The 26,951-nt window shown below is 36.2% G+C and overlaps 29 non-coding genes across 29 annotated transcripts; 15 read left to right on the top strand and 14 right to left on the bottom strand.

The window, feature by feature from the left end:
- Positions 1-672: 672 nt before the first annotated feature.
- On the bottom strand, positions 673-745 carry Trnav-uac (transfer RNA valine (anticodon UAC)). Its single transcript has one exon. It is a non-coding gene; the product is annotated as a tRNA-Val (tRNA).
- Positions 746-1,130: 385 nt separating this feature from the next.
- Positions 1,131-1,203, top strand: Trnav-aac (transfer RNA valine (anticodon AAC)). Its single transcript has one exon. It is a non-coding gene; the product is annotated as a tRNA-Val (tRNA).
- Positions 1,204-2,085: 882 nt separating this feature from the next.
- Trnav-uac (transfer RNA valine (anticodon UAC)) lies at positions 2,086-2,158 on the bottom strand. Its single transcript has one exon. It is a non-coding gene; the product is annotated as a tRNA-Val (tRNA).
- A 385-nt stretch (positions 2,159-2,543) lies between these two features.
- Positions 2,544-2,616, top strand: Trnav-aac (transfer RNA valine (anticodon AAC)). The gene has a single exon. It is a non-coding gene; the product is annotated as a tRNA-Val (tRNA).
- An 883-nt stretch (positions 2,617-3,499) lies between these two features.
- Positions 3,500-3,572, bottom strand: Trnav-uac (transfer RNA valine (anticodon UAC)). Its single transcript has one exon. It is a non-coding gene; the product is annotated as a tRNA-Val (tRNA).
- A 384-nt stretch (positions 3,573-3,956) lies between these two features.
- Positions 3,957-4,029, top strand: Trnav-aac (transfer RNA valine (anticodon AAC)). The gene has a single exon. It is a non-coding gene; the product is annotated as a tRNA-Val (tRNA).
- Positions 4,030-4,912: 883 nt separating this feature from the next.
- On the bottom strand, positions 4,913-4,985 carry Trnav-uac (transfer RNA valine (anticodon UAC)). The gene has a single exon. It is a non-coding gene; the product is annotated as a tRNA-Val (tRNA).
- A 385-nt stretch (positions 4,986-5,370) lies between these two features.
- Positions 5,371-5,443, top strand: Trnav-aac (transfer RNA valine (anticodon AAC)). The gene has a single exon. It is a non-coding gene; the product is annotated as a tRNA-Val (tRNA).
- An 883-nt stretch (positions 5,444-6,326) lies between these two features.
- Positions 6,327-6,399, bottom strand: Trnav-uac (transfer RNA valine (anticodon UAC)). Its single transcript has one exon. It is a non-coding gene; the product is annotated as a tRNA-Val (tRNA).
- Positions 6,400-6,784: 385 nt separating this feature from the next.
- Positions 6,785-6,857, top strand: Trnav-aac (transfer RNA valine (anticodon AAC)). Its single transcript has one exon. It is a non-coding gene; the product is annotated as a tRNA-Val (tRNA).
- An 883-nt stretch (positions 6,858-7,740) lies between these two features.
- On the bottom strand, positions 7,741-7,813 carry Trnav-uac (transfer RNA valine (anticodon UAC)). Its single transcript has one exon. It is a non-coding gene; the product is annotated as a tRNA-Val (tRNA).
- A 385-nt stretch (positions 7,814-8,198) lies between these two features.
- Trnav-aac (transfer RNA valine (anticodon AAC)) lies at positions 8,199-8,271 on the top strand. Its single transcript has one exon. It is a non-coding gene; the product is annotated as a tRNA-Val (tRNA).
- A 7,256-nt stretch (positions 8,272-15,527) lies between these two features.
- Trnav-aac (transfer RNA valine (anticodon AAC)) lies at positions 15,528-15,600 on the top strand. The gene has a single exon. It is a non-coding gene; the product is annotated as a tRNA-Val (tRNA).
- Positions 15,601-16,483: 883 nt separating this feature from the next.
- Trnav-uac (transfer RNA valine (anticodon UAC)) lies at positions 16,484-16,556 on the bottom strand. Its single transcript has one exon. It is a non-coding gene; the product is annotated as a tRNA-Val (tRNA).
- A 385-nt stretch (positions 16,557-16,941) lies between these two features.
- Positions 16,942-17,014, top strand: Trnav-aac (transfer RNA valine (anticodon AAC)). Its single transcript has one exon. It is a non-coding gene; the product is annotated as a tRNA-Val (tRNA).
- Positions 17,015-17,897: 883 nt separating this feature from the next.
- On the bottom strand, positions 17,898-17,970 carry Trnav-uac (transfer RNA valine (anticodon UAC)). Its single transcript has one exon. It is a non-coding gene; the product is annotated as a tRNA-Val (tRNA).
- A 385-nt stretch (positions 17,971-18,355) lies between these two features.
- Trnav-aac (transfer RNA valine (anticodon AAC)) lies at positions 18,356-18,428 on the top strand. Its single transcript has one exon. It is a non-coding gene; the product is annotated as a tRNA-Val (tRNA).
- Positions 18,429-19,310: 882 nt separating this feature from the next.
- Positions 19,311-19,383, bottom strand: Trnav-uac (transfer RNA valine (anticodon UAC)). The gene has a single exon. It is a non-coding gene; the product is annotated as a tRNA-Val (tRNA).
- A 385-nt stretch (positions 19,384-19,768) lies between these two features.
- Positions 19,769-19,841, top strand: Trnav-aac (transfer RNA valine (anticodon AAC)). The gene has a single exon. It is a non-coding gene; the product is annotated as a tRNA-Val (tRNA).
- Positions 19,842-20,724: 883 nt separating this feature from the next.
- Trnav-uac (transfer RNA valine (anticodon UAC)) lies at positions 20,725-20,797 on the bottom strand. The gene has a single exon. It is a non-coding gene; the product is annotated as a tRNA-Val (tRNA).
- Positions 20,798-21,182: 385 nt separating this feature from the next.
- Positions 21,183-21,255, top strand: Trnav-aac (transfer RNA valine (anticodon AAC)). The gene has a single exon. It is a non-coding gene; the product is annotated as a tRNA-Val (tRNA).
- Positions 21,256-22,138: 883 nt separating this feature from the next.
- Positions 22,139-22,211, bottom strand: Trnav-uac (transfer RNA valine (anticodon UAC)). Its single transcript has one exon. It is a non-coding gene; the product is annotated as a tRNA-Val (tRNA).
- Positions 22,212-22,596: 385 nt separating this feature from the next.
- Trnav-aac (transfer RNA valine (anticodon AAC)) lies at positions 22,597-22,669 on the top strand. Its single transcript has one exon. It is a non-coding gene; the product is annotated as a tRNA-Val (tRNA).
- Positions 22,670-23,552: 883 nt separating this feature from the next.
- On the bottom strand, positions 23,553-23,625 carry Trnav-uac (transfer RNA valine (anticodon UAC)). Its single transcript has one exon. It is a non-coding gene; the product is annotated as a tRNA-Val (tRNA).
- Positions 23,626-24,010: 385 nt separating this feature from the next.
- Trnav-aac (transfer RNA valine (anticodon AAC)) lies at positions 24,011-24,083 on the top strand. The gene has a single exon. It is a non-coding gene; the product is annotated as a tRNA-Val (tRNA).
- Positions 24,084-24,966: 883 nt separating this feature from the next.
- On the bottom strand, positions 24,967-25,039 carry Trnav-uac (transfer RNA valine (anticodon UAC)). The gene has a single exon. It is a non-coding gene; the product is annotated as a tRNA-Val (tRNA).
- Positions 25,040-25,424: 385 nt separating this feature from the next.
- Positions 25,425-25,497, top strand: Trnav-aac (transfer RNA valine (anticodon AAC)). Its single transcript has one exon. It is a non-coding gene; the product is annotated as a tRNA-Val (tRNA).
- An 864-nt stretch (positions 25,498-26,361) lies between these two features.
- Positions 26,362-26,434, bottom strand: Trnav-uac (transfer RNA valine (anticodon UAC)). The gene has a single exon. It is a non-coding gene; the product is annotated as a tRNA-Val (tRNA).
- Positions 26,435-26,819: 385 nt separating this feature from the next.
- On the top strand, positions 26,820-26,892 carry Trnav-aac (transfer RNA valine (anticodon AAC)). The gene has a single exon. It is a non-coding gene; the product is annotated as a tRNA-Val (tRNA).
- The last annotated feature ends 59 nt before the right edge of the window (positions 26,893-26,951 follow it).

Genomic DNA, 26,951 nt, shown 5'->3' with positions numbered 1-26,951 from the left:
AGTAGTTACTACTGTAATCACTAGCCAGTCAACACTGAGGTTGTGAGTTCGAACCCCGCTCGTGCGGGTGCACTCGACTCCAATCTTAATTGACTAGGATTGTCAGTTATAGACGAGCGCATCCTAAAAGGTGTACTTGAATAGGTCCTATTTGTATTGTTTTCAATGTACGCCTATCATTTGTCAACTTGTTTTAGTTAGGGATATTATCGGTACCATTGCATGTAGTTATTCTCTTTTGATTCGATGCCGAATTTTTACATTTTGAGAGTAGCGTAGGAAAGACTGCACGGATTTTCTTTAAAACTCTAAATGGTCTAAATATAGCTACAACAAATTGTAACACGTTAAAAGGAACTGTTGTGTTTTTCAACTGGCACTTTAACCATTCAGTATGATATATAACAAATTGATTAATGTCACTTTGTACCAAATGTCAGTTTCTGAACCGTTCTGTCATCTCCCAAAAGCTATATAGACATCAACTTTGCCTCGGTCTATATACTATTTGGGAGATGATCGGTTGTTCCATGGATTACCGCATCAGTGGCCCTCGTTGCCAAAAATTATTGCTGAATTATATCTAGCCTAGTTTTAGGTTTCAAACAATTGAAGTCACACGAACAGCTTGAATATTTAAAGTAATGGAGTCACCATTTGCAAAAATATACCAGGTTCTGGCGAGGTTCGAACTCGCGACCTTCTGCGTGTAAAGCAGACGTGATAACCACTACAACACAGAACCGGACACTCTACTTATCTAATATTTTAGAACTTATACTTAAGTTAAATTTCATGTGAAAACCGGTATACAATAGACACATCATCAAAGTCTCACTTGGGCCTCTCAACTAAGATAACTATAGTCCACACTGGTAAAAATGTAACACTGACACATGGTGAAAAAAGATAAAAAGATAACTGAACGCTTCCCTATTTCAGGAGCCATCATTTACTTCTTTTAGGTCTTAGAAGTGCTTAATATACTTTGCAGGAAGGAGTTGTTAAAAGCTTTATACAATATTCTTAAAAACACGGTAATAAAAGTGAGTATTTTAAAAACTAACCCAATATGCCAATGATCAGTCGGTCAGCCGATAAATAAATGAATAAGCCAAGTGTCATTCATGGTTTCCGTGGTGTAGTGGTTATCACATCCGCTTAACACGCGGAAGGTCCTGAGTTCAATCCTCAGCGGAAACATTTTTTTTTTTGGCCTGGACAAGGACGGATTTTTTTATGTAGGCACTGACGCGTCCACTTGTACAAATGTGAGAATCTTTTATCGGTAAATTTGCCTTTTCATGTAATAGTCTTCTTAACTTAAAAAAATAACGAAAAGAAAAGAAAAGAAGGCAGAATAAACACTCCATTTCCAAGGCTGTGGGGGGCCTCGGTGGCCGGAGTGGTCTAAGTAGTTACTACTGTAATCACTAGCCAGTCAACACTGAGGTTGTGAGTTCGAACCCCGCTCGTGCGGGTGCACTCGACTCCAATCTTAATTGACTAGGATTGTCAGTTATAGACGAGCGCATCCTAAAAGGTGTACTTGAATAGGTCCTATTTGTATTGTTTTCAATGTACGCCTATCATTTGTCAACTTGTTTTAGTTAGGGATATTATCGGTACCATTGCATGTAGTTATTCTCTTTTGATTCGATGCCGAATTTTTACATTTTGAGAGTAGCGTAGGAAAGACTGCACGGATTTTCTTTAAAACTCTAAATGGTCTAAATATAGCTACAACAAATTGTAACACGTTAAAAGAAACTGTTGTGTTTTTCAACTGGCACTTTAACCATTCAGTATGATATACAACAAATTGATTAATGTCACTTTGTACCAAATGTCAGTTTCTGAACCGTTCTGTCATCTCCCAAAAGCTATATAGACCTCAACTTTGCCTCGGTCTATATACTATTTGGGAGATGATCGGTTGTTCCATGGATTACCGCATCAGTGGCCCTCGTTGCCAAAAATTATTGCTGAATTATATCCAGCCTAGTTTTAGGTTTCAAACAATTGAAGTCACACGAACAGCTTGAATATTTAAAGTAATGGAGTCACCATTTGCAAAAATATACCAGGTTCTGGCGAGGTTCGAACTCGCGACCTTCTGCGTGTAAAGCAGACGTGATAACCACTACACCACAGAACCGGACACTCTACTTATCTAATATTTTAGAACTTATACTTAAGTTAAATTTCATGTGAAAACCGGTATACAATAGGCACATCATCAAAGTCTCACTTGGGCCTCTCAACTAAGATAACTATAGTCCACACTGGTAAAAATGTAACACTGACACATGGTGAAAAAAGATAAAAAGATAACTGAACGCTTCCCAATTTCAGGAGCCATCATTTACTTCTTTTAGGTCTTAGAAGTGCTTAATATACTTTGCAGGAAGGAGTTGTTAAAAGCTTTATACAATATTCTTAAAAACACGGTAATAAAAGTGAGTATTTTAAAAACTAACCCAATATGCCAATGATCAGTCGGTCAGCCGATAAATAAATGAATAAGCCAAGTGTCATTCATGGTTTCCGTGGTGTAGTGGTTATCACATCCGCTTAACACGCGGAAGGTCCTGAGTTCAATCCTCAGCGGAAACATATTTTTTTTTTGGCCTGGACAAGGACGGATTTTTTTATGTAGGCACTGACGCGTCCACTTGTACAAATGTGAGAATCTTTTATCGGTAAATTTGCCTTTTCATGTAATAGTCTTCTTAACTTAAAAAAATAACGAAAAGAAAAGAAAAGAAGGCAGAATAAACACTCCATTTCCAAGGCTGTGGGGGGCCTCGGTGGCCGGAGTGGTCTAAGTAGTTACTACTGTAATCACTAGCCAGTCAACACTGAGGTTGTGAGTTCGAACCCCGCTCGTGCGGGTGCACTCGACTCCAATCTTAATTGACTAGGATTGTCAGTTATAGACGAGCGCATCCTAAAAGGTGTACTTGAATAGGTCCTATTTGTATTGTTTTCAATGTACGCCTATCATTTGTCAACTTGTTTTAGTTAGGGATATTATCGGTACCATTGCATGTAGTTATTCTCTTTTGATTCGATGCCGAATTTTTACATTTTGAGAGTAGCGTAGGAAAGACTGCACGGATTTTCTTTAAAACTCTAAATGGTCTAAATATAGCTACAACAAATTGTAACACGTTAAAAGAAACTGTTGTGTTTTTCAACTGGCACTTTAACCATTCAGTATGATATACAACAAATTGATTAATGTCACTTTGTACCAAATGTCAGTTTCTGAACCGTTCTGTCATCTCCCAAAAGCTATATAGACCTCAACTTTGCCTCGGTCTATATACTATTTGGGAGATGATCGGTTGTTCCATGGATTACCGCATCAGTGGCCCTCGTTGCCAAAAATTATTGCTGAATTATATCTAGCCTAGTTTTAGGTTTCAAACAATTGAAGTCACACGAACAGCTTGAATATTTAAAGTAATGGAGTCACCATTTGCAAAAATATACCAGGTTCTGGCGAGGATCGAACTCGCGACCTTCTGCGTGTAAAGCAGACGTGATAACCACTACACCACAGAACCGGACACTCTACTTATCTAATATTTTAGAACTTATACTAAGTTAAATTTCATGTGAAAACCGGTATACAATAGGCACATCATCAAAGTCTCACTTGGGCCTCTCAACTAAGATAACTATAGTCCACACTGGTAAAAATGTAACACTGACACATGGTGAAAAAAGATAAAAAGATAACTGAACGCTTCCCTATTTCAGGAGCCATCATTTACTTCTTTTAGGTCTTAGAAGTGCTTAATATACTTTGCAGGAAGGAGTTGTTAAAAGCTTTATACAATATTCTTAAAAACACGGTAATAAAAGTGAGTATTTTAAAAACTAACCCAATATGCCAATGATCAGTCGGTCAGCCGATAAATAAATGAATAAGCCAAGTGTCATTCATGGTTTCCGTGGTGTAGTGGTTATCACATCCGCTTAACACGCGGAAGGTCCTGAGTTCAATCCTCAGCGGAAACATATTTTTTTTTTGGCCTGGACAAGGACGGATTTTTTTATGTAGGCACTGACGCGTCCACTTGTACAAATGTGAGAATCTTTTATCGGTAAATTTGCCTTTTCATGTAATAGTCTTCTTAACTTAAAAAAATAACGAAAAGAAAAGAAAAGAAGGCAGAATAAACACTCCATTTCCAAGGCTGTGGGGGGCCTCGGTGGCCGGAGTGGTCTAAGTAGTTACTACTGTAATCACTAGCCAGTCAACACTGAGGTTGTGAGTTCGAACCCCGCTCGTGCGGGTGCACTCGACTCCAATCTTAATTGACTAGGATTGTCAGTTATAGACGAGCGCATCCTAAAAGGTGTACTTGAATAGGTCCTATTTGTATTGTTTTCAATGTACGCCTATCATTTGTCAACTTGTTTTAGTTAGGGATATTATCGGTACCATTGCATGTAGTTATTCTCTTTTGATTCGATGCCGAATTTTTACATTTTGAGAGTAGCGTAGGAAAGACTGCACGGATTTTCTTTAAAACTCTAAATGGTCTAAATATAGCTACAACAAATTGTAACACGTTAAAAGAAACTGTTGTGTTTTTCAACTGGCACTTTAACCATTCAGTATGATATACAACAAATTGATTAATGTCACTTTGTACCAAATGTCAGTTTCTGAACCGTTCTGTCATCTCCCAAAAGCTATATAGACCTCAACTTTGCCTCGGTCTATATACTATTTGGGAGATGATCGGTTGTTCCATGGATTACCGCATCAGTGGCCCTCGTTGCCAAAAATTATTGCTGAATTATATCTAGCCTAGTTTTAGGTTTCAAACAATTGAAGTCACACGAACAGCTTGAATATTTAAAGTAATGGAGTCACCATTTGCAAAAATATACCAGGTTCTGGCGAGGATCGAACTCGCGACCTTCTGCGTGTAAAGCAGACGTGATAACCACTACACCACAGAACCGGACACTCTACTTATCTAATATTTTAGAACTTATACTTAAGTTAAATTTCATGTGAAAACCGGTATACAATAGGCACATCATCAAAGTCTCACTTGGGCCTCTCAACTAAGATAACTATAGTCCACACTGGTAAAAATGTAACACTGACACATGGTGAAAAAAGATAAAAAGATAACTGAACGCTTCCCTATTTCAGGAGCCATCATTTACTTCTTTTAGGTCTTAGAAGTGCTTAATATACTTTGCAGGAAGGAGTTGTTAAAAGCTTTATACAATATTCTTAAAAACACGGTAATAAAAGTGAGTATTTTAAAAACTAACCCAATATGCCAATGATCAGTCGGTCAGCCGATAAATAAATGAATAAGCCAAGTGTCATTCATGGTTTCCGTGGTGTAGTGGTTATCACATCCGCTTAACACGCGGAAGGTCCTGAGTTCAATCCTCAGCGGAAACATATTTTTTTTTTGGCCTGGACAAGGACGGATTTTTTTATGTAGGCACTGACGCGTCCACTTGTACAAATGTGAGAATCTTTTATCGGTAAATTTGCCTTTTCATGTAATAGTCTTCTTAACTTAAAAAAATAACGAAAAGAAAAGAAAAGAAGGCAGAATAAACACTCCATTTCCAAGGCTGTGGGGGGCCTCGGTGGCCGGAGTGGTCTAAGTAGTTACTACTGTAATCACTAGCCAGTCAACACTGAGGTTGTGAGTTCGAACCCCGCTCGTGCGGGTGCACTCGACTCCAATCTTAATTGACTAGGATTGTCAGTTATAGACGAGCGCATCCTAAAAGGTGTACTTGAATAGGTCCTATTTGTATTGTTTTCAATGTACGCCTATCATTTGTCAACTTGTTTTAGTTAGGGATATTATCGGTACCATTGCATGTAGTTATTCTCTTTTGATTCGATGCCGAATTTTTACATTTTGAGAGTAGCGTAGGAAAGACTGCACGGATTTTCTTTAAAACTCTAAATGGTCTAAATATAGCTACAACAAATTGTAACACGTTAAAAGAAACTGTTGTGTTTTTCAACTGGCACTTTAACCATTCAGTATGATATATAACAAATTGATTAATGTCACTTTGTACCAAATGTCAGTTTCTGAACCGTTCTGTCATCTCCCAAAAGCTATGTAGACCTCAACTTTGCCTCGGTCTATATACTATTTGGGAGATGATCGGTTGTTCCATGGATTACCGCATCAGTGGCCCTCGTTGCCAAAAATTATTGCTGAATTATATCTAGCCTAGTTTTAGGTTTCAAACAATTGAAGTCACACGAACGGCTTGAATATTTAAAGTAATGGAGTCACCATTTGCAAAAATATACCAGGTTCTGGCGAGGTTCGAACTCGAGACCTTCTGCGTGTAAAGCAGACGTGATAACCACTACAACACAGAACCGGACACTCTACTTATCTAATATTTTAGAACTTATACTTAAGTTAAATTTCATGTGAAAACCGGTATACAATAGGCACATCATCAAAGTCTCACTTGGGCCTCTCAACTAAGATAACTATAGTCCACACTGGTAAAAATGTAACACTGACACATGGTGAAAAAAGATAAAAAGATAACTGAACGCTTCCCTATTTCAGGAGCCATCATTTACTTCTTTTAGGTCTTAGAAGTGCTTAATATACTTTGCAGGAAGGAGTTGTTAAAAGCTTTATACAATATTCTTAAAAACACGGTAATAAAAGTGAGTATTTTAAAAACTAACCCAATATGCCAATGATCAGTCGGTCAGCCGATAAATAAATGAATAAGCCAAGTGTCATTCATGGTTTCCGTGGTGTAGTGGTTATCACATCCGCTTAACACGCGGAAGGTCCTGAGTTCAATCCTCAGCGGAAACATATTTTTTTTTTGGCCTGGAGAAGGACGGATTTTTTTATGTAGGCACTGACGCGTCCACTTGTACAAATGTGAGAATCTTTTATCGGTAAATTTGCCTTTTCATGTAATAGTCTTCTTAACTTAAAAAAATAACGAAAAGAAAAGAAAAGAAGGCAGAATAAACACTCCATTTCCAAGGCTGTGGGGGGCCTCGGTGGCCGGAGTGGTCTAAGTAGTTACTACTGTAATCACTAGCCAGTCAACACTGAGGTTGTGAGTTCGAACCCCGCTCGTGCGGGTGCACTCGACTCCAATCTTAATTGACTAGGATTGTCAGTTATAGACGAGCGCATCCTAAAAGGTGTACTTGAATAGGTCCTATTTGTATTGTTTTCAATGTACGCCTATCATTTGTCAACTTGTTTTAGTTAGGGATATTATCGGTACCATTGCATGTAGTTATTCTCTTTTGATTCGATGCCGAATTTTTACATTTTGAGAGTAGCGTAGGAAAGACTGCACGGATTTTCTTTAAAACTCTAAATGGTCTAAATATAGCTACAACAAATTGTAACACGTTAAAAGAAACTGTTGTGTTTTTCAACTGGCACTTTAACCATTCAGTATGATATACAACAAATTGATTAATGTCACTTTGTACCAAATGTCAGTTTCTGAACCGTTCTGTCATCTCCCAAAAGCTATATAGACCTCAACTTTGCCTCGGTCTATATACTATTTGGGAGATGATCGGTTGTTCCATGGATTACCGCATCAGTGGCCCTCGTTGCCAAAAATTATTGCTGAATTATATCTAGCCTAGTTTTAGGTTTCAAACAATTGAAGTCACACGAACAGCTTGAATATTTAAAGTAATGGAGTCACCATTTGCAAAAATATACCAGGTTCTGGCGAGGATCGAACTCGCGACCTTCTGCGTGTAAAGCAGACGTGATAACCACTACACCACAGAACCGGACACTCTACTTATCTAATATTTTAGAACTTATACTTAAGTTAAATTTCATGTGAAAACCGGTATACAATAGGCACATCATCAAAGTCTCACTTGGGCCTCTCAACTAAGATAACTATAGTCCACACTGGTAAAAATGTAACACTGACACATGGTGAAAAAAGATAAAAAGATAACTGAACGCTTCCCTATTTCAGGAGCCATCATTTACTTCTTTTAGGTCTTAGAAGTGCTTAATATACTTTGCAGGAAGGAGTTGTTAAAAGCTTTATACAATATTCTTAAAAACACGGTAATAAAAGTGAGTATTTTAAAAACTAACCCAATATGCCAATGATCAGTCAGTCAGCCGATAAATAAATGAATAAGCCAAGTGTCATTCATGGTTTCCGTGGTGTAGTGGTTATCACATCCGCTTAACACGCGGAAGGTCCTGAGTTCAATCCTCAGCGGAAACATATTTTTTTTTTGGCCTGGACAAGGACGGATTTTTTTATGTAGGCACTGACGCGTCCACTTGTACAAATGTGAGAATCTTTTATCGGTAAATTTGCCTTTTCATGTAATAGTCTTCTTAACTTAAAAAAATAACGAAAAGAAAAGAAAAGAAGGCAGAATAAACACTCCATTTCCAAGGCTGTGGGGGGCCTCGGTGGCCGGAGTGGTCTAAGTAGTTACTACTGTAATCACTAGCCAGTCAACACTGAGGTTGTGAGTTCGAACCCCGCTCGTGCGGGTGCACTCGACTCCAATCTTAATTGACTAGGATTGTCAGTTATAGACGAGCGCATCCTAAAAGGTGTACTTGAATAGGTCCTATTTGTATTGTTTTCAATGTACGCCTATCATTTGTCAACTTGTTTTAGTTAGGGATATTATTGGTACCATTGCATGTGGTTATTCTCTTTTGATTCGATGCCGAATTTTTACATTTTGAGAGTAGCGTAGGAAAGACTGCACGGATTTTCTTTAAAACTCTAAATGGTCTAAATATAGCTACAACAAATTGTAACACGTTAAAAGAAACTGTTGTGTTTTTCAACTGGCACTTTAACCATTCAGTATGATATATAACAAATTGATTAATGTCACTTTGTACCAAATGTCAGTTTCTGAACCGTTCTGTCATCTCCCAAAAGCTATATAGACCTCAACTTTGCCTCGGTCTATATACTATTTGGGAGATGATCGGTTGTTCCATGGATTACCGCATCAGTGGCCCTCGTTGCCAAAAATTATTGCTGAATTATATCTAGCCTAGTTTTAGGTTTCAAACAATTGAAGTCACACGAACAGCTTGAATATTTAAAGTAATGGAGTCACCATTTGCAAAAATATACCAGGTTCTGGCGAGGTTCGAACTCGCGACCTTCTGCGTGTAAAGCAGACGTGATTTTTTTTTTATCTTTATTCAATAAAACATATAAAATCATAATTCACATTAATAATAAAAGAATAAAATATTCAATAGGGTATCACAGTATTTTTTAAGATGTCATTAAAAATGAATTATCAAAACACCATCCATTTCAATCACTTTACAATTATTCTTTAGAAAGTTCCTTTCAAAAATGTTCATCTTGTTTGTAATCTTACAGTACACATGATAATATGAAATATAATGTTTCAGTGTATACTTGAAAAATCTCATAAGATCTATATTCTTGACATCATTTTTGATCATTTGTCTCCTTTTGAAAATACAAAGTCTTGCCACAGAAAGTACAAAATTAACAAAATATGTATTTACATCAATATAATTACTTGTTATACCAAGCAAAAACATCTGTCTATATCCTTGATTGACCAAGACATCAATTTTACATTTTTCTAGAAGTTCACATAAAAACTCAAACACATAGTTGTGAAAAACATCTAGATCCTGACAGTTCAAAAATAAGTGAAACAAATCTTCTACTACAGAATTACAACTATCACAAATGTCTGAGTCAGAAAGTCCTATTCTTTTTAGTTTCAAATTTGTAAATATTCTATTGTGAACAATTTTAAAATCTAATTGTACACAGTCTGGAGATTTCCAATAACAGTGAACACTTGTCCATAAGAACTTAAAAGGAACATATTGGACATTGAAACTTTCTAACCAATATTGATGAGCATCAGGTTCAACATAACATTTATCTATTAAAATACCATAAAAATCTTTTGTTCTACAACATACAAAATCTTTTGTTTTGTTATTATAATTTACAATAAACAATGGAACATCATTACAGTTTACTGGCTTTGTTTCATTTAATATCACCTTTTTCCATTCATTTGGTATACACTCTAACAAACTGTCATATTGCTGTCTAAGTTTATTACAATCTACATTTTCATGAACATTTTCAATCATTTCCTTAATAGCATTAAAGGGTAAAAAACCTGGAACCACTTCGTATGCTACATGTTTCAATTGGGTAATACCAGCTGATAAAAACTGTTTCCAAAATATACATTTGCCATTTATTTTAATGGATTCATTCAAAAGAATAGGTTGATTAAAAATATCAACCGATCGTATATCAATATCAACATAAGTTTTAAAATATTGCCATGCATCAATCATTTCTCTATAAAATATAGGTATGTTTGTACAATCCTTTTTTTGTAGTAATAAAAATAAACAATGTACACCAAGATTTGTGTTGTGTATCTTGTTTAAAAAATATTTCATAGTGTATTTCCATATTGCATGGAAATTTTTATCTAAAAATCTTGTCAAAAATTTCAGTCTAAATGCTAACAATTTGATATAAATATCAGGATATCTCAAACCTCCATCAATTTTGTCTCCTATTATCGTTCTATATTTGATCAAATGTGATCCATTATTCCATAAAAAATCTAAACATATTTTCTTGATTGTTTGTAAAGCCCAATCTGGAATTGTACACACTGCTATTGTGTACCATAACCTAGACATCAATAGAGAGGATATCACAATAGCTCTACCAGATAACGTCAATTGTCTCTGTTTCCATAAATTAACTAACATTTTAATTTTACTAATCTTATCTTTCCAGTTGAGATCATCACACAGTAATTTATTTTTGCCTAAATACACACCTAATACCTGTATACATTCTTTAGAATATTTCAGCCCTATTTGCTGTATTTCTAATACATTAAGTTTAGCTTTACCAATACACATAATCTCCGATTTTGACATATTTATTTTTGAACCTGATGCTTTTCCATACATTTCAAAAATATTCAATGTTTCATTGATAGACTCTTTATTACCCAATGTAAGAGTAGTATCATCAGCGTGTTGAAATATAACAGCTTTTTCATCACAATCTGGGATACTAATACCTTCAATATTTAAATTATTTCGAATAGCACATTGCAATGGTTCAGCAGAAAGCACATACAAAAGAGCACTAATGGGACATCCCTGTCTAATTCCATTTTTGATTTTAAAATAATTTGTAAGAAACCCATTACTTTTAACAGAACTTTGAATATCTGTATAAAAAATCCCTATCCAATTTATAAATCTATTTCCAAATCCATACTTCTTAAGAACCTCCCTTAAATAATTATGTCCCACTTTATCAAATGCTTTTTCCTGATCCATCTTAAGAATATATCCTTCCAATTCTTCATTTTCTATAAGATCAAGTACATCTCTTATATTAGCTATAGTATCAGCAATATCTCTACCAGGTATACAACATGACTGACAATTTGACACTATTTTACATAAAATTTGTTTAAATCTATTAGCCATCACTTTAGCTAATATTTTGTAATCTACCTGAAGGAGTGAAATCGGTCTATAATTTTTCAAAAATCTTTTATCTCCTTTTTTCTTAAAAACTAAACTAATAATTCCACATCTCATAGACCGAGAAAGCTTAGAACATTTTTCAATCTCTTCAAACAGTTTCAATAAAATGTCTTTCAGTGAACTAAAAAAAATACAATAAAATTCAACAGTAAGACCATCAGAGCCAGGACTTTTATTTCTAGCCATTTTCTGTAATGAAAATTCAATTTCCTCAACTGTTATATCATCATCACATAGTTCTATATCCTCCTGATTTATTTTATCAGTTACATTATCTAAAAACTCTTTCATAATATCATCAGCTGTTTCAACAGAAGAATACAATTTACTATAAAAATCATGCTGCATATCTAAGATATCTTCAGTATAAGTAACACTCTCATTTTGTTCATTCAATAATTCTTTAATACAATGTGACTCTTGCTTTTGCTTTTCCATCTGTAAAAAATACTTAGTACATTTATCACTCTCTGTAGCCCAATATGCTTTTGAACGTAGGATTGCTCCTTTACATTTTTGTTCTTCATACACTGATAAATCTAATTTCAAATTTTCATATTGAGCTATATCTACAACTTCACCTTGAGCAATTCTTTCTGATATCCTTTTCAGCTTATTTTGCAATAAAAAATATTCTGCATTCTTTTCTTTTTGAATCCTTTTTCCAAATACCTGACTAAATTTCTTGATCTTATATTTCAAATTATCCCACCAAATGAGAAACTCTGAATTAAAAAGTGTGCTTTGTTTTTCTTCCTCAATGATATTTCTAATTTTTGAAACATATTCTTCATTATTCAAAAATGTATTGTTTAATATCCATAAACCTGGACCTCTTTCAATTTTTTCAAAATCCATTTTTATTTCAACAAAACAGTGATCACTAATTGTAGTATCATAATAATATACACTCTGTACAAAAAATGTCAAATTTCTATTAAGTAAAAAATAATCTATTCTTGATTGTTTTAGTTCACCATTGTAAACCATTTTTCTTGAAAATACAAGTTTATCTGGATTTCTAAATCTCCATATATCATATATATTGTGATTAAGCATAATATCATTCAACTTTTTGACCGATACATCATTTTTGTGTACAGTTCTACTACATCTGTCTTTGCATGACAATGATGTATTCCAGTCACCAGCAATAATGATATTTTCAAATTGTTTCATATAATCATTTAGAAAATCAAAAAAATCTGCCTTTTCATTTACAATATTAGGCGCATACACATTCATTATATTATAAATACTATTATCGTATTCAAACTGTAGATGTAAAAATCTACCATTGTTATCTTTATATATTTGTTTAACATTTCCACAAAATTTTGATTTCACTAATATGGCAACACCTTGCCTATTATTTGTCCCATCACTGTAATAAATATCACCATTATGTAAATGTTTTACATTTTGTACAAGCTTGTCATCCCAAAAAGTTTCTTGAAATAACATAAAATCAACATTTTTTTCAGACATAATAGACACATACTTTTTAAATTTGTCTACATTTCTAATACCATTACAGTTATGACTAACAAGTAGAACCATAATTGTAAGTAAAAAAATACTTGTTTTAAGATGATCCATTATTAACATTTTTGTCATAAGGCGATGATCGTACTCTCGCTTTAGCATTATTCACATTAGGAAAATATTTAGTTTTATTCCTTCTCTTCATTGGTGACTTTTGGGATGATGTCTGAGCAAGCTCATCTTCTCCCCCAGACACATCCATTAAACCTTCTATCATTTCATCTTGTCTGTCAGTACCTGAGGCACCAACAAGCGAGATGTTGTCTAAATCTCCGATTCCAGTTCTTGTGACATCAACACCAGAAGAGGAATCAGCATCAAAAGAAAAATCTAACTTTTCATCATCTTTTGAATAACTATCTTTACATTCTATAATGCTTTCCTTATTTTCATGTATAATAGCTTCAGTTTGAATCTGTATAGAATCATGCTTGTTTTGATTTTTATGTACAATATTTTCTTTTACAATTTTATCATTATGTTCATTTGAAAATGTTATATCATCAGAAGTATCTTGACTGTTTCTTTCTTTCTTTTCATCTTCTCTTTCATCTACCACAATGTCTTCGTCTGACTCATCAGCCTTAGAAACATCACCATTCACCACTTTACCATTCACCACTTTACCATTCACCACTTTACCATTCACCACTTTACCATTCACCACTTCACCATTCACCACGTCATCATTCACCACATCACCATTCATCACATCACCAATCACCACGTCACCATTCACTACGTCACCATTCACCACGTCACCATTCACAACGTTATCATCCTCTTCACAAATGTTTTCCTTTATGTTAAGAATAGTACTATTCTCGCCATCATCAACCTTCTTCTCAGTATCACCATCTGTATTATCTCCAATCACCATTTGTTCATCACCATCGCCACTAACGTCGACGGTGTCAACATTCTCATTATCAATATGGTCTTTGTTATCTGATGTCACGGTTTTAATTTTAGCATGCTTCACATTTTCATCAACATTTTCCGATTTTCTTTTTTTACGCTCACTATGTTCCTTCTTTTTATCAACATTGATATCACTTTCATTATCATTTTCTTTTTCATTAGCCTCCACGTTTTCGTTCATCAAATCTCTATCAGTGTTGTCAACGCCGCATTTACAGTCATTGAAGGCTGACTTACATCTTTCACAAGAACAAACGCACGGGTCTGTTCTACAATATGGACAAGTTTTGTCAACATTTTCACAGAAACATTTCGAAGGCAGACTAAGACAAGTTTTACATCTGGGCGCTTTGCATTCCCTAATTTTGTGACCTTGTTCGTCACACCCGTTACAAATCAACTGTGGACATTTCCTGTATTTGTGATATGGCGATCCACACTTATTACAAAGTGACTTTTGCTTATCATGCATAACTCTAAAGTATCTATCTCCACTAACAGTTTTAAATTTCATACTCCATGGTAATGATACAAGCGTAGGTGGGAATTTTACATGCACATACCTCGTACCATCGGCTACTTGTGTTTTGGCATGAACATGCCTAAAAACACTCGATTTAATCTCACAATTTCTATCTTCTAAAGTGTCAATGATATCTTGATCTTCAATATAAGCTGGTAAGTGGATAAATGAAACAACTACAATTTGATTAAATTGCAATGTACATTCAAAATTTTCATTATCAATCTTAAGTCCATTTGTCAATTGCCATGCACTCTCCTCCGAATCGGTTGTTATTTCATAACCATTATTATTATCAACTGGTACAACAGCTAAAACTGTGTTCTCTCCACATATCTTTTTCACTGTCTCTATCACCGTAGCAGCATTAAATGATATATTTGGTATGTTATGTACACGAAGAGTACATTCTTTCTTATAAAGTCTATCGAGTCTATGAACATATCGAGGCGACTTATTTTGTCCTCCTGATACCTCTCCTTTCCTTTCAGAAATCTCTTTCGGTTTATTATTTTGCATTATCACTATAGGTGTTTATCAGAGCGCACCCTTCGCAACTAATTGGTTATAGGTTAAACCCCAATGTCAAAGTCAGGCACACCCAAACACCCCAGGCACATCATCAAAGTCTCACTTGGGCCTCTCAACTAAGATAACTATAGTCCACACTGGTAAAAATGTAACACTGACACATGGTGAAAAAAGATAAAAAGATAACTGAACGCTTCCCTATTTCAGGAGCCATCATTTACTTCTTTTAGGTCTTAGAAGTGCTTAATATACTTTGCAGGAAGGAGTTGTTAAAAGCTTTATACAATATTCTTAAAAACACGGTAATAAAAGTGAGTATTTTAAAAACTAACCCAATATGCCAATGATCAGTCGGTCAGCCGATAAATAAATGAATAAGCCAAGTGTCATTCATGGTTTCCGTGGTGTAGTGGTTATCACATCCGCTTAACACGCGGAAGGTCCTGAGTTCAATCCTCAGCGGAAACATATTTTTTTTTTGGCCTGGACAAGGACGGATTTTTTTATGTAGGCACTGACGCGTCCACTTGTACAAATGTGAGAATCTTTTATCGGTAAATTTGCCTTTTCATGTAATAGTCTTCTTAACTTAAAAAAATAACGAAAAGAAAAGAAAAGAAGGCAGAATAAACACTCCATTTCCAAGGCTGTGGGGGGCCTCGGTGGCCGGAGTGGTCTAAGTAGTTACTACTGTAATCACTAGCCAGTCAACACTGAGGTTGTGAGTTCGAACCCCGCTCGTGCGGGTGCACTCGACTCCAATCTTAATTGACTAGGATTGTCAGTTATAGACGAGCGCATCCTAAAAGGTGTACTTGAATAGGTCCTATTTGTATTGTTTTCAATGTACGCCTATCATTTGTCAACTTGTTTTAGTTAGGGATATTATCGGTACCATTGCATGTAGTTATTCTCTTTTGATTCGATGCCGAATTTTTACATTTTGAGAGTAGCGTAGGAAAGACTGCACGGATTTTCTTTAAAACTCTAAATGGTCTAAATATAGCTACAACAAATTGTAACACGTTAAAAGAAACTGTTGTGTTTTTCAACTGGCACTTTAACCATTCAGTATGATATATAACAAATTGATTAATGTCACTTTGTACCAAATGTCAGTTTCTGAACCGTTCTGTCATCTCCCAAAAGCTATATAGACCTCAACTTTGCCTCGGTCTATATACTATTTGGGAGATGATCGGTTGTTCCATGGATTACCGCATCAGTGGCCCTCGTTGCCAAAAATTATTGCTGAATTATATCTAGCCTAGTTTTAGGTTTCAAACAATTGAAGTCACACGAACAGCTTGAATATTTAAAGTAATGGAGTCACCATTTGCAAAAATATACCAGGTTCTGGCGAGGTTCGAACTCGCGACCTTCTGCGTGTAAAGCAGACGTGATAACCACTACACCACAGAACCGGACACTCTACTTATCTAATATTTTAGAACTTATACTTAAGTTAAATTTCATGTGAAAACCGGTATACAATAGGAACATCATCAAAGTCTCACTTGGGCCTCTCAACTAAGATAACTATAGTCCACACTGGTAAAAATGTAACACTGACACATGGTGAAAAAAGATAAAAAGATAACTGAACGCTTCCCTATTTCAGGAGCCATCATTTACTTCTTTTAGGTCTTAGAAGTGCTTAATATACTTTGCAGGAAGGAGTTGTTAAAAGCTTTATACAATATTCTTAAAAACACGGTAATAAAAGTGAGTATTTTAAAAACTAACCCAATATGCCAATGATCAGTCGGTCAGCCGATAAATAAATGAATAAGCCAAGTGTCATTCATGGTTTCCGTGGTGTAGTGGTTATCACATCCGCTTAACACGCGGAAGGTCCTGAGTTCAATCCTCAGCGGAAACATATTTTTTTTTTGGCCTGGACAAGGACGGATTTTTTTATGTAGGCACTGACGCGTCCACTTGTACAAATGTGAGAATCTTTAATCGGTAAATTTGCCTTTTCATGTAATAGTCTTCTTAACTTAAAAAAATAACGAAAAGAAAAGAAAAGAAGGCAGAATAAACACTCCATTTCCAAGGCTGTGGGGGGCCTCGGTGGCCGGAGTGGTCTAAGTAGTTACTACTGTAATCACTAGCCAGTCAACACTGAGGTTGTGAGTTCGAACCCCGCTCGTGCGGGTGCACTCGACTCCAATCTTAATTGACTAGGATTGTCAGTTATAGACGAGCGCATCCTAAAAGGTGTACTTGAATAGGTCCTATTTGTATTGTTTTCAATGTACGCCTATCATTTGTCAACTTGTTTTAGTTAGGGATATTATCGGTACCATTGCATGTAGTTATTCTCTTTTGATTCGATGCCGAATTTTTACATTTTGAGAGTAGCGTAGGAAAGACTGCACGGATTTTCTTTAAAACTCTAAATGGTCTAAATATAGCTACAACAAATTGTAACACGTTAAAAGAAACTGTTGTGTTTTTCAACTGGCACTTTAACCATTCAGTATGATATATAACAAATTGATTAATGTCACTTTGTACCAAATGTCAGTTTCTGAACCGTTCTGTCATCTCCCAAAAGCTATATAGACCTCAACTTTGCCTCGGTCTATATACTATTTGGGAGATGATCGGTTGTTCCATGGATTACCGCATCAGTGGCCCTCGTTGCCAAAAATTATTGCTGAATTATATCTAGCCTAGTTTTAGGTTTCAAACAATTGAAGTCACACGAACAGCTTGAATATTTAAAGTAATGGAGTCACCATTTGCAAAAATATACCAGGTTCTGGCGAGGTTCGAACTCGCGACCTTCTGCGTGTAAAGCAGACGTGATAACCACTACACCACAGAACCGGACACTCTACTTATTTTATATTTTAGAACTTATACTTAAGTTAAATTTCATGTGAAAACCGGTATACAATAGGCACATCATCAAAGTCTCACTTGGGCCTCTCAACTAAGATAACTATAGTCCACACTGGTAAAAATGTAACACTGACACATGGTGAAAAAAGATAAAAAGATAACTGAACGCTTCCCTATTTCAGGAGCCATCATTTACTTCTTTTAGGTCTTAGAAGTGCTTAATATACTTTGCAGGAAGGAGTTGTTAAAAGCTTTATACAATATTCTTAAAAACACGGTAATAAAAGTGAGTATTTTAAAAACTAACCCAATATGCCAATGATCAGTCGGTCAGCCGATAAATAAATGAATAAGCCAAGTGTCATTCATGGTTTCCGTGGTGTAGTGGTTATCACATCCGCTTAACACGCGGAAGGTCCTGAGTTCAATCCTCAGCGGAAACATTTTTTTTTTTGGCCTGGACAAGGACGGATTTTTTTATGTAGGCACTGACGCGTCCACTTGTACAAATGTGAGAATCTTTTATCGGTAAATTTGCCTTTTCATGTAATAGTCTTCTTAACTTAAAAAAATAACGAAAAGAAAAGAAAAGAAGGCAGAATAAACACTCCATTTCCAAGGCTGTGGGGGGCCTCGGTGGCCGGAGTGGTCTAAGTAGTTACTACTGTAATCACTAGCCAGTCAACACTGAGGTTGTGAGTTCGAACCCCGCTCGTGCGGGTGCACTCGACTCCAATCTTAATTGACTAGGATTGTCAGTTATAGACGAGCGCATCCTAAAAGGTGTACTTGAATAGGTCCTATTTGTATTGTTTTCAATGTACGCCTATCATTTGTCAACTTGTTTTAGTTAGGGATATTATCGGTACCATTGCATGTAGTTATTCTCTTTTGATTCGATGCCGAATTTTTACATTTTGAGAGTAGCGTAGGAAAGACTGCACGGATTTTCTTTAAAACTCTAAATGGTCTAAATATAGCTACAACAAATTGTAACACGTTAAAAGAAACTGTTGTGTTTTTCAACTGGCACTTTAACCATTCAGTATGATATATAACAAATTGATTAATGTCACTTTGTACCAAATGTCAGTTTCTGAACCGTTCTGTCATCTCCCAAAAGCTATATAGACCTCAACTTTGCCTCGGTCTATATACTATTTGGGAGATGATCGGTTGTTCCATGGATTACCGCATCAGTGGCCCTCGTTGCCAAAAATTATTGCTGAATTATATCTAGCCTAGTTTTAGGTTTCAAACAATTGAAGTCACACGAACAGCTTGAATATTTAAAGTAATGGAGTCACCATTTGCAAAAATATACCAGGTTCTGGCGAGGTTCGAACTCGCGACCTTCTGCGTGTAAAGCAGACGTGATAACCACTACACCACAGAACCGGACACTCTACTTATCTAATATTTTAGAACTTATACTTAAGTTAAATTTCATGTGAAAACCGGTATACAATAGGCACATCATCAAAGTCTCACTTGGGCCTCTCAACTAAGATAACTATAGTCCACACTGGTAAAAATGTAACACTGACACATGGTGAAAAAAGATAAAAAGATAACTGAACGCTTCCCTATTTCAGGAGCCATCATTTACTTCTTTTAGGTCTTAGAAGTGCTTAATATACTTTGCAGGAAGGAGTTGTTAAAAGCTTTATACAATATTCTTAAAAACACGGTAATAAAAGTGAGTATTTTAAAAACTAACCCAATATGCCAATGATCAGTCGGTCAGCCGATAAATAAATGAATAAGCCAAGTGTCATTCATGGTTTCCGTGGTGTAGTGGTTATCACATCCGCTTAACACGCGGAAGGTCCTGAGTTCAATCCTCAGCGGAAACATTTTTTTTTTTTGGCCTGGACAAGGACGGATTTTTTTATGTAGGCACTGACGCGTCCACTTGTACAAATGTGAGAATCTTTTATCGGTAAATTTGCCTTTTCATGTAATAGTCTTCTTAACTTAAAAAAATAACGAAAAGAAAAGAAAAGAAGGCAGAATAAACACTCCATTTCCAAGGCTGTGGGGGGCCTCGGTGGCCGGAGTGGTCTAAGTAGTTACTACTGTAATCACTAGCCAGTCAACACTGAGGTTGTGAGTTCGAACCCCGCTCGTGCGGGTGCACTCGACTCCAATCTTAATTGACTAGGATTGTCAGTTATAGACGAGCGCATCCTAAAAGGTGTACTTGAATAGGTCCTATTTGTATTGTTTTCAATGTACGCCTATCATTTGTCAACTTGTTTTAGTTAGGGATATTATCGGTACCATTGCATGTAGTTATTCTCTTTTGATTCGATGCCGAATTTTTACATTTTGAGAGTAGCGTAGGAAAGACTGCACGGATTTTCTTTAAAACTCTAAATGGTCTAAATATAGCTACAACAAATTGTAACACGTTAAAAGAAACTGTTGTGTTTTTCAACTGGCACTTTAACCATTCAGTATGATATATAACAAATTGATTAATGTCACTTTGTACCAAATGTCAGTTTCTGAACCGTTCTGTCATCTCCCAAAAGCTATATAGACCTCAACTTTGCCTCGGTCTATATACTATTTGGGAGATGATCGGTTGTTCCATGGATTACCGCATCAGTGGCCCTCGTTGCCAAAAATTATTGCTGAATTATATCTAGCCTAGTTTTAGGTTTCAAACAATTGAAGTCACACGAACAGCTTGAATATTTAAAGTAATGGAGTCACCATTTGCAAAAATATACCAGGTTCTGGCGAGGTTCGAACTCGCGACCTTCTGCGTGTAAAGCAGACGTGATAACCACTACACCACAGAACCGGACACTCTACTTATCTAATATTTTAGAACTTATACTTAAGTTAAATTTCATGTGAAAACCGGTATACAATAGGCACATCATCAAAGTCTCACTTGGGCCTCTCAACTAAGATAACTATAGTCCACACTGGTAAAAATGTAACACTGACACATGGTGAAAAAAGATAAAAAGATAACTGAACGCTTCCCTATTTCAGGAGCCATCATTTACTTCTTTTAGGTCTTAGAAGTGCTTAATATACTTTGCAGGAAGGAGTTGTTAAAAGCTTTATACAATATTCTTAAAAACACGGTAATAAAAGTGAGTATTTTAAAAACTAACCCAATATGCCAATGATCAGTCGGTCAGCCGATAAATAAATGAATAAGCCAAGTGTCATTCATGGTTTCCGTGGTGTAGTGGTTATCACATCCGCTTAACACGCGGAAGGTCCTGAGTTCAATCCTCAGCGGAAACATATTTTTTTTTTGGCCTGGACAAGGACGGATTTTTTTATGTAGGCACTGACGCGTCCACTTGTACAAATGTGAGAATCTTTTATCGGTAAATTTGCCTTTTCATGTAATAGTCTTCTTAACTTAAAAAAATAACGAAAAGAAAAGAAAAGAAGGCAGAATAAACACTCCATTTCCAAGGCTGTGGGGGGCCTCGGTGGCCGGAGTGGTCTAAGTAGTTACTACTGTAATCACTAGCCAGTCAACACTGAGGTTGTGAGTTCGAACCCCGCTCGTGCGGGTGCACTCGACTCCAATCTTAATTGACTAGGATTGTCAGTTATAGACGAGCGCATCCTAAAAGGTGTACTTGAATAGGTCCTATTTGTATTGTTTTCAATGTACGCCTATCATTTGTCAACTTGTTTTAGTTAGGGATATTATCGGTACCATTGCATGTAGTTATTCTCTTTTGATTCGATGCCGAATTTTTACATTTTGAGAGTAGCGTAGGAAAGACTGCACGGATTTTCTTTAAAACTCTAAATGGTCTAAATATAGCTACAACAAATTGTAACACGTTAAAAGAAACTGTTGTGTTTTTCAACTGGCACTTTAACCATTCAGTATGATATATAACAAATTGATTAATGTCACTTTGTACCAAATGTCAGTTTCTGAACCGTTCTGTCATCTCCCAAAAGCTATATAGACCTCAACTTTGCCTCGGTCTATATACTATTTGGGAGATGATCGGTTGTTCCATGGATTACCGCATCAGTGGCCCTCGTTGCCAAAAATTATTGCTGAATTATATCTAGCCTAGTTTTAGGTTTCAAACAATTGAAGTCACACGAACAGCTTGAATATTTAAAGTAATGGAGTCACCATTTGCAAAAATATACCAGGTTCTGGCGAGGTTCGAACTCGCGACCTTCTGCGTGTAAAGCAGACGTGATAACCACTACACCACAGAACCGGACACTCTACTTATCTAATATTTTAGAACTTATACTTAAGTTAAATTTCATGTGAAAACCGGTATACAATAGGCACATCATCAAAGTCTCACTTGGGCCTCTCAACTAAGATAACTATAGTCCACACTGGTAAAAATGTAACACTGACACATGGTGAAAAAAGATAAAAAGATAACTGAACGCTTCCCTATTTCAGGAGCCATCATTTACTTCTTTTAGGTCTTAGAAGTGCTTAATATACTTTGCAGGAAGGAGTTGTTAAAAGCTTTATACAATATTCTTAAAAACACGGTAATAAAAGTGAGTATTTTAAAAACTAACCCAATATGCCAATGATCAGTCGGTCAGCCGATAAATAAATGAATAAGCCAAGTGTCATTCATGGTTTCCGTGGTGTAGTGGTTATCACATCCGCTTAACACGCGGAAGGTCCTGAGTTCAATCCTCAGCGGAAACATATTTTTTTTTTGGCCTGGACAAGGACGGATTTTTTTATGTAGGCACTGACGCGTCCACTTGTACAAATGTGAGAATCTTTTATCGGTAAATTTGCCTTTTCATGTAATAGTCTTCTTAACTTAAAAAAATAACGAAAAGAAAAGAAAAGAAGGCAGAATAAACACTCCATTTCCAAGGCTGTGGGGGGCCTCGGTGGCCGGAGTGGTCTAAGTAGTTACTACTGTAATCACTAGCCAGTCAACACTGAGGTTGTGAGTTCGAACCCCGCTCGTGCGGGTGCACTCGACTCCAATCTTAATTGACTAGGATTGTCAGTTATAGACGAGCGCATCCTAAAAGGTGTACTTGAATAGGTCCTATTTGTATTGTTTTCAATGTACGCCTATCATTTGTCAACTTGTTTTAGTTAGGGATATTATCGGTACCATTGCATGTAGTTATTCTCTTTTGATTCGATGCCGAATTTTTACATTTTGAGAGTAGCGTAGGAAAGACTGCACGGATTTTCTTTAAAACTCTAAATGGTCTAAATATAGCTACAACAAATTGTAACACGTTAAAAGAAACTGTTGTGTTTTTCAACTGGCACTTTAACCATTCAGTATGATATATAACAAATTGATTAATGTCACTTTGTACCAAATGTCAGTTTCTGAACCGTTCTGTCATCTCCCAAAAGCTATATAGACCTCAACTTTGCCTCGGTCTATATACTATTTGGGAGATGATCGGTTGTTCCATGGATTACCGCATCAGTGGCCCTCGTTGCCAAAAATTATTGCTGAATTATATCTAGCCTAGTTTTAGGTTTCAAACAATTGAAGTCACACGAACAGCTTGAATATTTAAAGTAATGGAGTCACCATTTGCAAAAATATACCAGGTTCTGGCGAGGTTCGAACTCGCGACCTTCTGCGTGTAAAGCAGACGTGATAACCACTACACCACAGAACCGGACACTCTACTTATTTTATATTTTAGAACTTATACTTAAGTTAAATTTCATGTGAAAACCGGTATACAATAGGCACATCATCAAAGTCTCACTTGGGCCTCTCAACTAAGATAACTATAGTCCACACTGGTAAAAATGTAACACTGACACATGGTGAAAAAAGATAAAAAGATAACTGAACGCTTCCCTATTTCAGGAGCCATCATTTACTTCTTTTAGGTCTTAGAAGTGCTTAATATACTTTGCAGGAAGGAGTTGTTAAAAGCTTTATACAATATTCTTAAAAACACGGTAATAAAAGTGAGTATTTTAAAAACTAACCCAATATGCCAATGATCAGTCGGTCAGCCGATAAATAAATGAATAAGCCAAGTGTCATTCATGGTTTCCGTGGTGTAGTGGTTATCACATCCGCTTAACACGCGGAAGGTCCTGAGTTCAATCCTCAGCGGAAACATATTTTTTTTTTGGCCTGGACAAGGACGGATTTTTTTATGTAGGCACTGACGCGTCCACTTGTACAAATGTGAGAATCTTTTATCGGTAAATTTGCCTTTTCATGTAATAGTCTTCTTAACTTAAAAAAATAACGAAAAGAAAAGAAAAGAAGGCAGAATAAACACTCCATTTCCAAGGCTGTGGGGGGCCTCGGTGGCCGGAGTGGTCTAAGTAGTTACTACTGTAATCACTAGCCAGTCAACACTGAGGTTGTGAGTTCGAACCCCGCTCGTGCGGGTGCACTCGACTCCAATCTTAATTGACTAGGATTGTCAGTTATAGACGAGCGCATCCTAAAAGGTGTACTTGAATAGGTCCTATTTGTATTGTTTTCAATGTACGCCTATCATTTGTCAACTTGTTTTAGTTAGGGATATTATCGGTACCATTGCATGTAGTTATTCTCTTTTGATTCGATGCCGAATTTTTACATTTTGAGAGTAGCGTAGGAAAGACTGCACGGATTTTCTTTAAAACTCTAAATGGTCTAAATATAGCTACAACAAATTGTAACACGTTAAAAGAAACTGTTGTGTTTTTCAACTGGCACTTTAACCATTCAGTATGATATATAACAAATTGATTAATGTCACTTTGTACCAAATGTCAGTTTCTGAACCGTTCTGTCATCTCCCAAAAGCTATATAGACCTCAACTTTGCCTCGGTCTATATACTATTTGGGAGATGATCGGTTGTTCCATGGATTACCGCATCAGTGGCCCTCGTTGCCAAAAATTATTGCTGAATTATATCTAGCCTAGTTTTAGGTTTCAAACAATTGAAGTCACACGAACAGCTTGAATATTTAAAGTAATGGAGTCACCATTTGCAAAAATATACCAGGTTCTGGCGAGGTTCGAACTCGCGACCTTCTGCGTGTAAAGCAGACGTGATAACCACTACACCACAGAACCGGACACTCTACTTATCTAATATTTTAGAACTTATACTTAAGTTAAATTTCATGTGAAAACCGGTATACAATAGGCACATCATCAAAGTCTCACTTGGGCCTCTCAACTAAGATAACTATAGTCCACACTGGTAAAAATGTAACACTGACACATGGTGAAAAAAGATAAAAAGATAACTGAACGCTTCCCTATTTCAGGAGCCATCATTTACTTCTTTTAGGTCTTAGAAGTGCTTAATATACTTTGCAGGAAGGAGTTGTTAAAAGCTTTATACAATATTCTTAAAAACACGGTAATAAAAGTGAGTATTTTAAAAACTAACCCAATATGCCAATGATCAGTCGGTCAGCCGATAAATAAATGAATAAGCCAAGTGTCATTCATGGTTTCCGTGGTGTAGTGGTTATCACATCCGCTTAACACGCGGAAGGTCCTGAGTTCAATCCTCAGCGGAAACATATTTTTTTTTTGGCCTGGACAAGGACGGATTTTTTTATGTAGGCACTGACGCGTCCACTTGTACAAATGTGAGAATCTTTTATCGGTAAATTTGCCTTTTCATGTAATAGTCTTCTTAACTTAAAAAAATAACGAAAAGAAAAGAAAAGAAGGCAGAATAAACACTCCATTTCGGTGGCCGGAGTGGTCTAAGTAGTTACTACTGTAATCACTAGCCAGTCAACACTGAGGTTGTGAGTTCGAACCCCGCTCGTGCGGGTGCACTCGACTCCAATCTTAATTGACTAGGATTGTCAGTTATAGACGAGCGCATCCTAAAAGGTGTACTTGAATAGGTCCTATTTGTATTGTTTTCAATGTACGCCTATCATTTGTCAACTTGTTTTAGTTAGGGATATTATCGGTACCATTGCATGTAGTTATTCTCTTTTGATTCGATGCCGAATTTTTACATTTTGAGAGTAGCGTAGGAAAGACTGCACGGATTTTCTTTAAAACTCTAAATGGTCTAAATATAGCTACAACAAATTGTAACACGTTAAAAGAAACTGTTGTGTTTTTCAACTGGCACTTTAACCATTCAGTATGATATATAACAAATTGATTAATGTCACTTTGTACCAAATGTCAGTTTCTGAACCGTTCTGTCATCTCCCAAAAGCTATATAGACCTCAACTTTGCCTCGGTCTATATACTATTTGGGAGATGATCGGTTGTTCCATGGATTACCGCATCAGTGGCCCTCGTTGCCAAAAATTATTGCTGAATTATATCTAGCCTAGTTTTAGGTTTCAAACAATTGAAGTCACACGAACAGCTTGAATATTTAAAGTAATGGAGTCACCATTTGCAAAAATATACCAGGTTCTGGCGAGGTTCGAACTCGCGACCTTCTGCGTGTAAAGCAGACGTGATAACCACTACACCACAGAACCGGACACTCTACTTATCTAATATTTTAGAACTTATACTTAAGTTAAATTTCATGTGAAAACCGGTATACAATAGGCACATCATCAAAGTCTCACTTGGGCCTCTCAACTAAGATAACTATAGTCCACACTGGTAAAAATGTAACACTGACACATGGTGAAAAAAGATAAAAAGATAACTGAACGCTTCCCTATTTCAGGAGCCATCATTTACTTCTTTTAGGTCTTAGAAGTGCTTAATATACTTTGCAGGAAGGAGTTGTTAAAAGCTTTATACAATATTCTTAAAAACACGGTAATAAAAGTGAGTATTTTAAAAACTAACCCAATATGCCAATGATCAGTCGGTCAGCCGATAAATAAATGAATAAGCCAAGTGTCATTCATGGTTTCCGTGGTGTAGTGGTTATCACATCCGCTTAACACGCGGAAGGTCCTGAGTTCAATCCTCAGCGGAAACATTTTTTTTTTTTGGCCTGGACAAGGACGGATTTTTTTATGTAGGCACTGACGCGTCCAC

This window comes from Mytilus californianus, unplaced genomic scaffold, assembly GCF_021869535.1.
Source record: "Mytilus californianus isolate M0D057914Y unplaced genomic scaffold, xbMytCali1.0.p SCAF_9, whole genome shotgun sequence".
Taxonomy (NCBI): domain Eukaryota; kingdom Metazoa; phylum Mollusca; class Bivalvia; order Mytilida; family Mytilidae; genus Mytilus; species Mytilus californianus.
Note: the sequence above shows the minus strand (reverse complement) of the source record. Positions and strands in the feature narration are given on the sequence as shown.